The 10,420-nt window shown below is 39.4% G+C and overlaps 2 long non-coding RNA genes across 3 annotated transcripts; both read left to right on the top strand.

The window, feature by feature from the left end:
• The first annotated feature begins 667 nt into the window (after positions 1-667).
• Positions 668-9,134, top strand: LOC124157087. 2 transcript variants are annotated; one of them, XR_006864534.1, is made up of 4 exons: positions 668-747; positions 8,335-8,480; positions 8,771-8,811; positions 8,958-9,134. It is a non-coding gene; the product is annotated as an uncharacterized LOC124157087 (long non-coding RNA). The 2 variants fall into 2 exon arrangements; XR_006864533.1 differs by lacking the exon at positions 668-747 and adding an exon at positions 4,980-5,556.
• Positions 3,876-4,715, top strand: LOC124157086. Its single transcript, XR_006864532.1, has 3 exons — positions 3,876-4,190; positions 4,277-4,372; positions 4,475-4,715. It is a non-coding gene; the product is annotated as an uncharacterized LOC124157086 (long non-coding RNA).
• Positions 9,135-10,420: the final 1,286 nt, after the last annotated feature.

The raw sequence follows: 10,420 nt of genomic DNA, 5'->3' as shown, positions 1-10,420 counted from the left end.
GAATTTTCGCGTCGAAATAGCGGTCATGACGAAATTACGGTAATTTGCATGTCAATTTTACATATATATCTGTTATAGCTTTGCGTGCTTCGGAAAATGTAAGGAAGATTTCGTAGCTGGGTCTTTATTCGTGTAGTCATACTGCGACGCATGTGACTGAATTTGTCTGGTCCAAGGCGAATATATAGTTTAAAAATTACCGGTTGTCTTCTTATCTGGCAGCATTTAGACGCCAAAGAGCTTTGCGTTAAATTTTACCCACACTTTACTCCCTTGAGATTGCAAGGAAACTTCTGACCGTAACCATACGATAATGTTATGGGTAAACGGGTTGAGGTCATCGCCAAAAATAATGAATTGAGAAAATGCATAATTCCAATTTTATTTGGGAGGAATTGAAAATCAAATTTAGACAAAAATACAGCGGTGGAATACTGAATAAGGGCAGTTTACGTCTAATAATGATGAAAAGTAATGATTTTTAGTATAAAATGAGTAATTTCTCTAGCGAAGTATGATAACTTTTGAATAATACGTTTGTCGCATCGTAAAGAGCATTTAAATATGTAGCATAATAGTTCTGGACGTCTCCGCGAGCATGATTGGCAGATTGGCACTGGGTGAACAAGGTAGCAGCGATAAGTGCTGGTTGTCGTGGTGTCTGCCGGGAAACTTGAGTGAAATGAGACAGGTTTGCATTGTATTGACTGTTCTAGATTTTCAAGACCACCAGCACGACTATACTATGTAAGTTTATCTACTTTTCTCCTTTTTTCTTGGAGTTGAATGTTTATAGCATCATAAGCTTGGACTTTTCCATTAATCTTCGCGCAAATGTTTGTTATTAATTGTTAAGTTTTTCATGATAACCTCACCTGATTTCGATTCAACGTGACTATGATATTCTCACAAAGATTAATCAATAAGAATGTGTGCCTAAATGTACTTCCATTGTGCTATTTTCATGTGCACTGTGTTCACTGGTTCTGAAATGCTTTAATGTCGCCGTCGTTCTCCAAATTATGTTCATTCCGATATGAGATGTGTTATTTAATTACTTATCTTAATGTCGGATGGGTAACTTTTAAGTTGCTTCAGCCATTTTAGACGAGAAAAGACGATAAAAAACAATGCCAGATCTTGACGAGGTACGTTAACGTACCTCGTCAAGGTTTTATTTCAGACGGAGCATGATGTTTGTTTAATGTGGTGGACAATAATGCCGAATGCACTGTGTTAATCAAAAATTCAGTAAAGGGAAGGCTTAGAGGGATATAGTCATAGCGCCTTAGACCCCCAAAAACAAGGTCCCTGTGAGTAGGGTACTCAGGGGTTCAACCCCCCCGAAATGTTTGGGAATACCATCATAACCTTTTCTTGATGGGGCCACATATTAGAAAATGCTACTTCCCTCATGAACGCCAAAACACATTTTTTGCATTGCCAGTATGTAGCTTTCACTATGCAAGGATCCTCGCTGGTACCTGTTTTCCTAACACGGGCTGGGGCCCATTGCGGTGCCAAACTTTTTTCTGGCACCAGGCTGAGATTTTCTCCTCCTTTTCCTGCTTGAGCACCCCTTAACACAATGTGAGTGCAGTCAACTATTTGTTTATGCAATGGCTTTCCTAAAAAACATGTTTTAGAAGCATCGATTTTAGTTTCATCGGAAATGAATTCTGTAAGTTTTTGCTATGTATTGATAGAATTCAAATGAAATTCTATCAATAATATTAAGCTCTCTACAACAATTAGTTAGGATATTCTTTTCCACACAAACTGCTTTTAAAATAATGATAGAACTCCACTTACAATTTGTAGTTGTAGAACTACACGTAAAGAATGTCCAATTTGCCAACTGCCCAATAAGTTCTAAATTTGTTATTCCACTACACCAACCAGCATTTGACTGCGGTCCCCTGATGTGAATGGGGCACACACTGTGAAGAAAGGTCAGGATAATCCTCTCCTGCAAACCGAGAAAGGGTATGTAGGTATCTAAGGCATCCCAAAACAAACTCCTTTATTATGCATTATACCTTATAGTCCTGCTTGGGGCTAGCTTAGCTGCATCGCTTATGTAACACATCGTTTGATTGTTTGACCAGAAAAATTGGTTGTTGATTGATTCAAAAATTGATTAAAATGTCTTTTATTTCGCTTGTATTTGAAAATGTACGCCTTGTTTAAACTTCACCTGTAGCCAAAAGTGTACCCCATTCAAAGGAACCACCCAAAAATGTGCTCATTCCTCCCCCTCCTGCTATCTTTTCTTGACTAGTCTTGCTTGATACCTAGATAGATATTGCAGGTTCAAACTACCCATCAAAAAGAATTAGACTATATGTTTTCTGGCTCTAGCTTTTTGTGCAGTGCCAGACACTAAAAATCTGGAAACTTTATTTTTCTTTAAGAATGGAATGCTTGATGTGGAATCCTTAATGATTCCAAAGATCGCATTCTCATATGGCATTCCAGGAATGCATTCCATTCCTCTGCAGAGCATCCCATATCCAAATAACTGCTAGCCAATTATTTTGAAGGGGGAGGGAATATCATACCAGAGTAGTATGTAGATAATATGAGTAGTGCACGAGGAAGGGATCACCCTTTCTTGTGCACTACTCATCAACCTCCCACAGTTAATGTAATGCTTCATTTGAGTCTTTCTTTAGCATACAAATCAACGTAGGTTTTGGCCCGTGATGCCTTTTTCCATTACAATTATCATGTTGTCAAATTATGTTGATGCTTCATTTTTTTTATCATCTTAGCCGTTTTAAAATAGATAGTACAAGTAATATGTCATTGCATAATCATAATAAGTCATCAATTCAAAGATTGGTAAAATCCAGCCAGTTGATATTTTTGATTTACTTCATTCTTTATAAAGCGATTGGTGTTAAAAGCTTGAGCACGACCCTTTCCCGATCCATTCCTCGACCAGGGGCTCATCTGGAGACAACCGTCAGTGCTTGAGGTTCCTCTGTAAGATTTCTCCAGTTGTGGTACATGTTTTGCTTTACTAATGCAGAAACTTTGCGATTAATAAATTTGGTAGCCGTAATCCTGACAGTGAAGCTATTAATAATGTCATTTGATCGAGGTTCTGCAATGAACAATAGTGATTTTATTAAAAGGTGATCATATTTTAGGCAAGTGCATCTGAAATATTGGCAATTCCAAAGCTATGCATGGGAATTGGGGATATCAAGAGGTGCCTTTTACTCCCATGAGCAAAAGAAACAAACAGGACAGGTACTGTCAGTAGCAAAGGAGAAAATGAGACTTATTGATATTACATATTTCATTTCGATATATCTTCATTAGGAAAAGTTACTTATCAAATTATTCATATTCATATAGAGAACATTGCTGTTTTAGCAATCTGTTAAAACTTTTATCCCCGTAACTATGTAAATAAGTCTGAAAAAGGCATCTATCGAATGATCACCTGGATAGATTATAACTTCGACTCTAATTATTCGATCCGCTTGATTTGCTCGGCGATTCGCACATGGTGCGGTTGGGGGCACACCTGGGGTGGGAGTGGGAGGGAGGTAGGTACATTCTAACAGCCTGATGGAAATACGTACCGGTTAATGGTGTTTGTTAATTTTCGTGACATATATCCACAATACTTTTTTCCACAAGTTCACCCCGCCCGGATCAGAATGTGCGTCTCTGGCCACAAGGTGGTTGAGCTGACGAAGGCGGTAGATTTTCATGGATTTTTTTTGAGGCCCCTGATCGTTCTTATTGGCTCGAACGATCTCCGCAATGTAAGTTTGCTGTGACGATGAACATTGACAATTTTAGGTGGTGCACCTGGCAATAAAAAATTTCATCCTTTTCTTCCCTAATTCCAGAATTGCGAATATCATTCCCTCCGAGGTGCCCTCCATCGGCTGATAATGCGGCTCCTGGCGCCGGGAGTCACATTCCTCACCATCCCTCCCACGCCAGCCATGTGGGGTGATGTCATTTATCGCAGACATGTTTTGGCACTGGGGGGATAGTTGAGGAGATATGAGCGATGTAAGATATTCCGTGTTCCTTATGCTTTTGCACTCTACCAGTCGTGACCTATTCATCGGATTAGTGACTTCTTTCGCAGGGAGGGTGAGAGTAATTGATATCACCACTCCCTTCCTTCGCCACGGTGGGGTGGACGACACCTGCTTCGAGAAGTGAGTATCATACGCTGCTATGTAACTGTAATTCCATATAAAGTCGTTCTCATTATAATGGGAATCCTTCCCGCTCTTCAATGCAGGTGGATGGGGATGGGGTGTCGTCGCCATTCCGAAGGCATACACTTGAATGCCAAAGGAATGGGGGTGCCGATGGAGTGTCTGGATAGGCGTGTGTGGTAAGGAGTATTTGTTACAGTGAATTTAAAATGATTTGAAATCATTAAGAAATACAAAACCAGTGAACAAGCTGAAAAAAGTCTTGAACGGTTCCACAACAGGGACTCGATCTATCAATCATCACTGTCACAGCAGCTACTGGGCCACTGCAACTGCTGACATTGGCAGCCTTATAATATCTAAAATACTAAACAACATTGAAAACTCGGGCAAGTACGCAGCAAATGCACGTGACATAATCGTTAAACCCAGCATAAGTCGAAACAATGATAAATTATGCGATTTATTTCTCCCTTTGAGCGCATATATCTTCATGCCCAAACAAAATATTTAACATTCATAGCCAATGACAAAAAAGTAGTAAGGGAACCTAAATTTCCTCTAGGAGGTATTGTGGTGCCACAAATTTTATCCTAAATCTTTTGAAGGGGACTGTAACTCATTCAAGATCATCCTTGGCCCTTCTTGCCTTCCACCTTTGATACACTTGTTTTCATTCGACCGTCATGACTCATACATAATGTGGCCAACTAAGTTGTCCTGTGTTCTCCTTAAGGCTTTCAGTAGACTACTCCTGTCCCCCACTCTTATTAGTCTTTCGTCATTGCTCACTCGGTCGGCCTGTTTCATCTTCATCACTCTACGGCACCACGGGTGAAATGCTTCAACTCTTGAGTTATCTTTCCCTGCCAACATCCAAGTCTTGCCTCCATTGAGAAACATGCTCAATATGTAGCTTATGATGAATTGTTTCCTTACCTCTATGCTTGTACTCTCAGCTGTAATTAGATTCTTCTTTTTGTAGAAAACCCTCTTTGCCTGCGATATTTTTAATGACCATTTCTTTTTTGCTTTTTCCATCATTGGTAATTTGGTTTCCCAGGTAAGAAAACTCTTGAAGCTTATGCTTTCTATGTTAATGTTCATCCTAACCTCCTTTCTTTCTTGCATACTAATATCTTACTCTTTGTTTTGCAGATTTTCAGCTAATATCTGGCCATGAGGTGGCATTCTCACATAAACGCCATAGCGAGGTGTTGGAGGAGATAGCTGTGGCTATGGCTGCAGTGAATAGTGCACATAAGGCCACTGATAAAGATCATTGGCCCTAAGCACATGTGCCATGACAAAAGAGCAAAGAAAGTCTGCTTGTCATGGAGTTTGCAGTTGGCCTTTTTTTTATGTAAGTTCATTCATAGTGATAATAAGTGATTGTCCTTTCCATGTTTTTCAGAGTCTTCTTCAAATCATTCTCATTGTCTGAGCTTAGTGGGCCCTTTTCGCTCCGTAGCATTAAGTTGTTTTTCCCCGTCCCTCCCTTCCGCTTCTATCCTTTCCCAGAGGCGTCGGCGGGCTCCAATCGTGACGGCACCTCTCTCCTTTTTCCTTCCTCTCCAGCCCCTCCCCGGGTGATCGGGCGTATAAGCTTCGGGCTTGGTTCCCGGCCCCGGAGTGTTGTATCCTCGAAGGGCTCCCCTGAGCCGTCATACTCTGTCTCAGCGATCACGATTTACCGATTCGATCGATGGATTTTTCTTCCTCATAGGAAAATCCACTAGGATTGGTAGCATATTAATTGCGTTTTGCTTGGTTTCGCTGTTAGTAGGGCCCGCCTATGTGATGGTGCGGGATTCCTCGTCACTTCCCTTCCTTCCCTATCCCCTCCCTGGAGGCATTGTCGGGCTCTCATCGCAGCGGCACCTCCTTCCTTGCTCCTTCCCGTCCTTCCCCTTCTGGGTGCAGAGGAGAAATGCTAGTGCTTAAAGTCCCTGCCCCAGGAGTGTATCCCCGCGAACCCGCCCTAGGGTATCGTTTCCACTTTCTCAGCGATTACACTTCCTGACTTTCTCTTGATGGAGAGAGACTAGAGAGTGGCCAATTGCACTTTCTATTTGTTTCGAGTCACGACTGAAAAGAACTAATTAAATCTTTTAACTGAAGTAGGCATGCACAAGAACTTGCACGAATACCTAGTTTACACCAACAGTGCCACATTGCTTCATAAAAAAAGTATTGCTCATATTTTGCTCTGCAGTGCAATGGTGATTTAATTGATTTGTTTGCAAGGTTTCGGAACACAGTGGTAATACCAAGGTTTTACAAATATTAATACAATTTGCGACTGTACAAGAGATTTACAATTTGTGTAGAAGCGATTGTGCTGTCTGGGCTGTGACCCTCTGCAGTAGAATAACAAACTTTTTGTCATACAAAATTAAGAAATAGTCTAAGTTTCAATTGAAAATGTGTTTTATTACTCTTACCTATTTTTACTGTCCATTCCACAATTTATCTAGCCCAGTAATCCAAGAATTTGACCCTGAAAAAATAACATTTCGCTGAAAAAAAAGTGCTCGCTGCTTAGTGCTTGTGAGTTAGCTAAGTCCGCTAAGTATCATAGGCATAATTTGCTTGTCAGTTTTGGGTATTGACTGAATTTGGATCATTGTTCACCAAGTCAAACATGAGTTGACTCTTGACCTCTAGGATAATGGTAATAAATGTTTGCCTCCTCAATTGAATGAGATAATTGGAAGCATTTTTCAAAAATAGGGAATACATTGTTAACCCTGCAACCGTACACCTCCATTTCTGTTACACTAACCGTACACTGGGGTACTGAGTGCCCCTAAGAGTTAAAAAACATTCAAAATGCAAAAACTTATTTTTATTCTAAAAAACATTGAAAACGCGGTATTTGGGCCTCAAATTATTGCAAAAAAACATATATTTAATTACTTGTTTTAATATTTTAATAAATATAATAAGAGAATTGAGAAACCTTACATTTTCTATACAAGTCTTTTAAAGGTGCAGTTTTTTAGTTCTTTCAACTCTTTCAGCAGGATTTGTAGCCCAACGGTACTTATTTTTACCCCTGAGGACACTCTTTTTTAACTGAATAACATTTTCGGGGACCGTTTTTTCAACTGCATTTTGTGTCTGATTCTTCATATTCATCTTCCAGGTGTTTTGGTTCAATTTGCAAGTCTTGTGCGTCTTCATTTCATCTAGGTCGTTTTCATGCAAGTGTTGTTTGTCCTTCCTCCCCTTCAAAATCACTTTCACCAAGAACAAACTCATCTTCAGATGCGTCGGGTGAATAAAAGTCTGACGTAACATCATCTTCCAAAATGTCGTATTCATCTTCACTTTCTGACTTATCATCAAAATTCTCAGGCTCAGAGGAACGAGCTAACTCACTTAAAATGTCCTTCTCTGTTCGTAGCCTATCCATGACTAATTATCCCTAGACTATCCCTCGTTAAGCGATCCCTCCAACACCGCCTTTGCTCCTCGCTCAATTCATTACCAGACAATATTGACCACTTTTTTTCTGCCCTTAAACTCATTTATCAAACTTGCCATGTCCCATTCCTCAGCAAGTAAATAAACCTCCCTCTACCCCTCCCTTTCCTCGTGCCTTCTATTTTGTTCTTTACTATCTTAAGCCACTGCTCTCTGTTCAAATTTTTTATGTTAAAATTTTATGTTTGTTACTGCGTCACTATAAATTGGCAGAAATGCTGTATGTGAGCAATTCCTTAAATAAATAAATTAAAAAAAATAAATACAGTGTAAAAATACTTCGGTAAAATCCAAAAAAATCTACGAAAACGAAATATACACACTTGAATAAAAACTCACACTAACCGTACACTGGGGTACTCAGTGCCCCAAAAACGTTCCAGAAAAGAAATACGATGTGCCTTGGTCAAGTAAAAGTCACGGGAGCCGGCTGCAGCCAGTGTTGCCAAATAAAATTTACGGCAAAGTTAAAATTCCCAGGTGCACTGAGTGCCCCGGTGTACGGTTCCAGGGTTAAATGGGTATTTTTGAAGTAACAAATTTTCGCAAATATCTATGTATGAAATTTTGGATGGCACATGTGTAATTAGGTTAAGCCTAACTTTGTGGAAGTATGTGATATCCATAATTAAAATACATGATTTGGTTTCAGTTGAAAATAATTTTATCCAATCACCAACCTGGGTTTGAAGACCTAGTGGCAATGTCTGAAGTTGATGGGATTTATACTGTTGAAGATTGGAATGGTGAAAATGATGAAGGTGCATTTGGGTGGAAAATATGTAGCATGAATTTAAGGTGTGTCATCGGTATATCTTAGTTTTTCAACCTTTCCTTTTGTCATTTAGTAATGGCAGGCAAATCCATGTCAGTGAATTGTAAAATATGAAAAGGGCTTCTAATTTAAGGTTCAAGAATTTGTCATTCCTAGATCGGAGACCACTCCAGCTAATTTTGAATGTGAATGTTATTACTGTCCATCAATGAATATCCAGCTATTATCTTTTGATGTTAATTTAGCATTGAAGGTGATACACTGAATATCCTATCTTGTAGTTTTTATTAATACTTGACAATTCTTTCTTTAGATAACCAGTTCCTGGTCATCAGGAAGGAGATGATGTGAAAAGTAAGATGGTCACAGTAGCTCATCTTTAATGTGGAATAATTCTCTTCCTTTGACTCTGTTAAGTTTAAGCAATCGTACAGTTTTAAGTAACATTTTATTTTCTGTGAAACGAGTGATTGTGGATGCCATTTGTCCATTATTTACAGGAAACATGGGGCACATCTGGTGGCACCCTCCTTCTACTGGAGACATATGGGGAGAGGAAGTGAGTCTTCTCACATAAACGCCACAGCAAGCCATGGGATGAGATTTCTGTGGCTATGTGGCAGTGAATAGTGCGTCAAGACACTGATCGTCAGTGCCAGACGAAGATCAGAAGCCTCAAGGGTACATACAAACCATGAAACAAGGGTAAAGAGAGCCAAGCCTGCTTACCATTTAACTTGCCATTGACCTTATTTTGATGTGGGTTCATTGGCAGTGATAGTAAGTGACATTGTATCACACGTGACGTGAGTGATAGGCTTTCTAATTCTTAAGTGCTGTTTTCCCTTCCAGAAAATGGGAAGCATCTTCGGAGGGGAGGCATGGGTGGAGGTTCCTGCCATAGCCACCAGTGATAGATCAGTGCCTCCAACCTCTGTACTAAAACATACTCTATCTTCTAGTTATGGTAATAATATTATTTCACTTGTTTAGAAATTTATTCCACGTTGCAATTATTGCAGCATTGCCGAGGGTGGGGGTGTGGGCATGCTATGAATCATGCCCATGCATCATTCAATCAATGACACTCTGGAGTGCCCTGTTTTTGTATGAAAATAGTGATTCTGAAAGGGAATTCTTTATTCCGATTCTGAATGTCACCTTCTAGAAATATTAAATATGTTAAATGTTCCAGATGCCAGTTTTGCAGTAGCCAAAGCACACTCGCTGTGTACCTACGGAATCATAATTACACATACTTCACTCAAAACAAACACTGGAATTTATCAAAATTTATAATGATTTATGACATGATTGGTTAGCTATATCACACTTAATTAACCCGGCAGTGGTCGCGTGGGGTGTCCCAGACACCCCAGCCTTATAAAAGCACTATTTTTTCTTGCAATTGTGACTGCAATGATCTGTAACCTCCTCTAGCTGATTTTTTAAGCTTTCTGAGGATACATGTAAAATATGATTATAAAATCAATGCAAGTTTTTAAGAAAAATTACTTTTGTCAGAGCTCTGCTGAGTGGGGTGCGCCAGACACCCCACGCGACTGTTCTCGTTACGGTTTGCCGCCTAGTATTTATAGTCGCCTTGAATGTTTTTCATGCATTTTCATCACATTTGATAGCTACTCTTTCTGAAACTGACGACGAAAGTTGTCTTTTTACGTTTACGTAAGGAAATGTTTATGTATTGGTATATTTCTTTTGCCTAAATTCATGTAAACAAATAGAAAGTAAGTTATTTCTAATAATGTTACAAGGATTTCTCTCGAAGTGATCCACGAAAAATCGATCATGTAATACTTACAGCACGTTCATTCAGTACACTATGGATTCCTGCAGTCTTTCTGTAAAAGGAAAAAGCTGATATATTTTGACTTTTGATTGAAATTTGAAGGAGGGGTTATTTGTTTCTGACGTCAGTCCGTGTAGAAAATGCGATGTTTTA

This window comes from Ischnura elegans, chromosome 4, assembly GCF_921293095.1.
Source record: "Ischnura elegans chromosome 4, ioIscEleg1.1, whole genome shotgun sequence".
Lineage (NCBI taxonomy): Eukaryota > Metazoa > Arthropoda > Insecta > Odonata > Coenagrionidae > Ischnura > Ischnura elegans.
The sequence above is the reverse complement of the archived record's forward strand: the minus strand, read 5'-3'. Positions and strand labels throughout refer to the sequence as shown.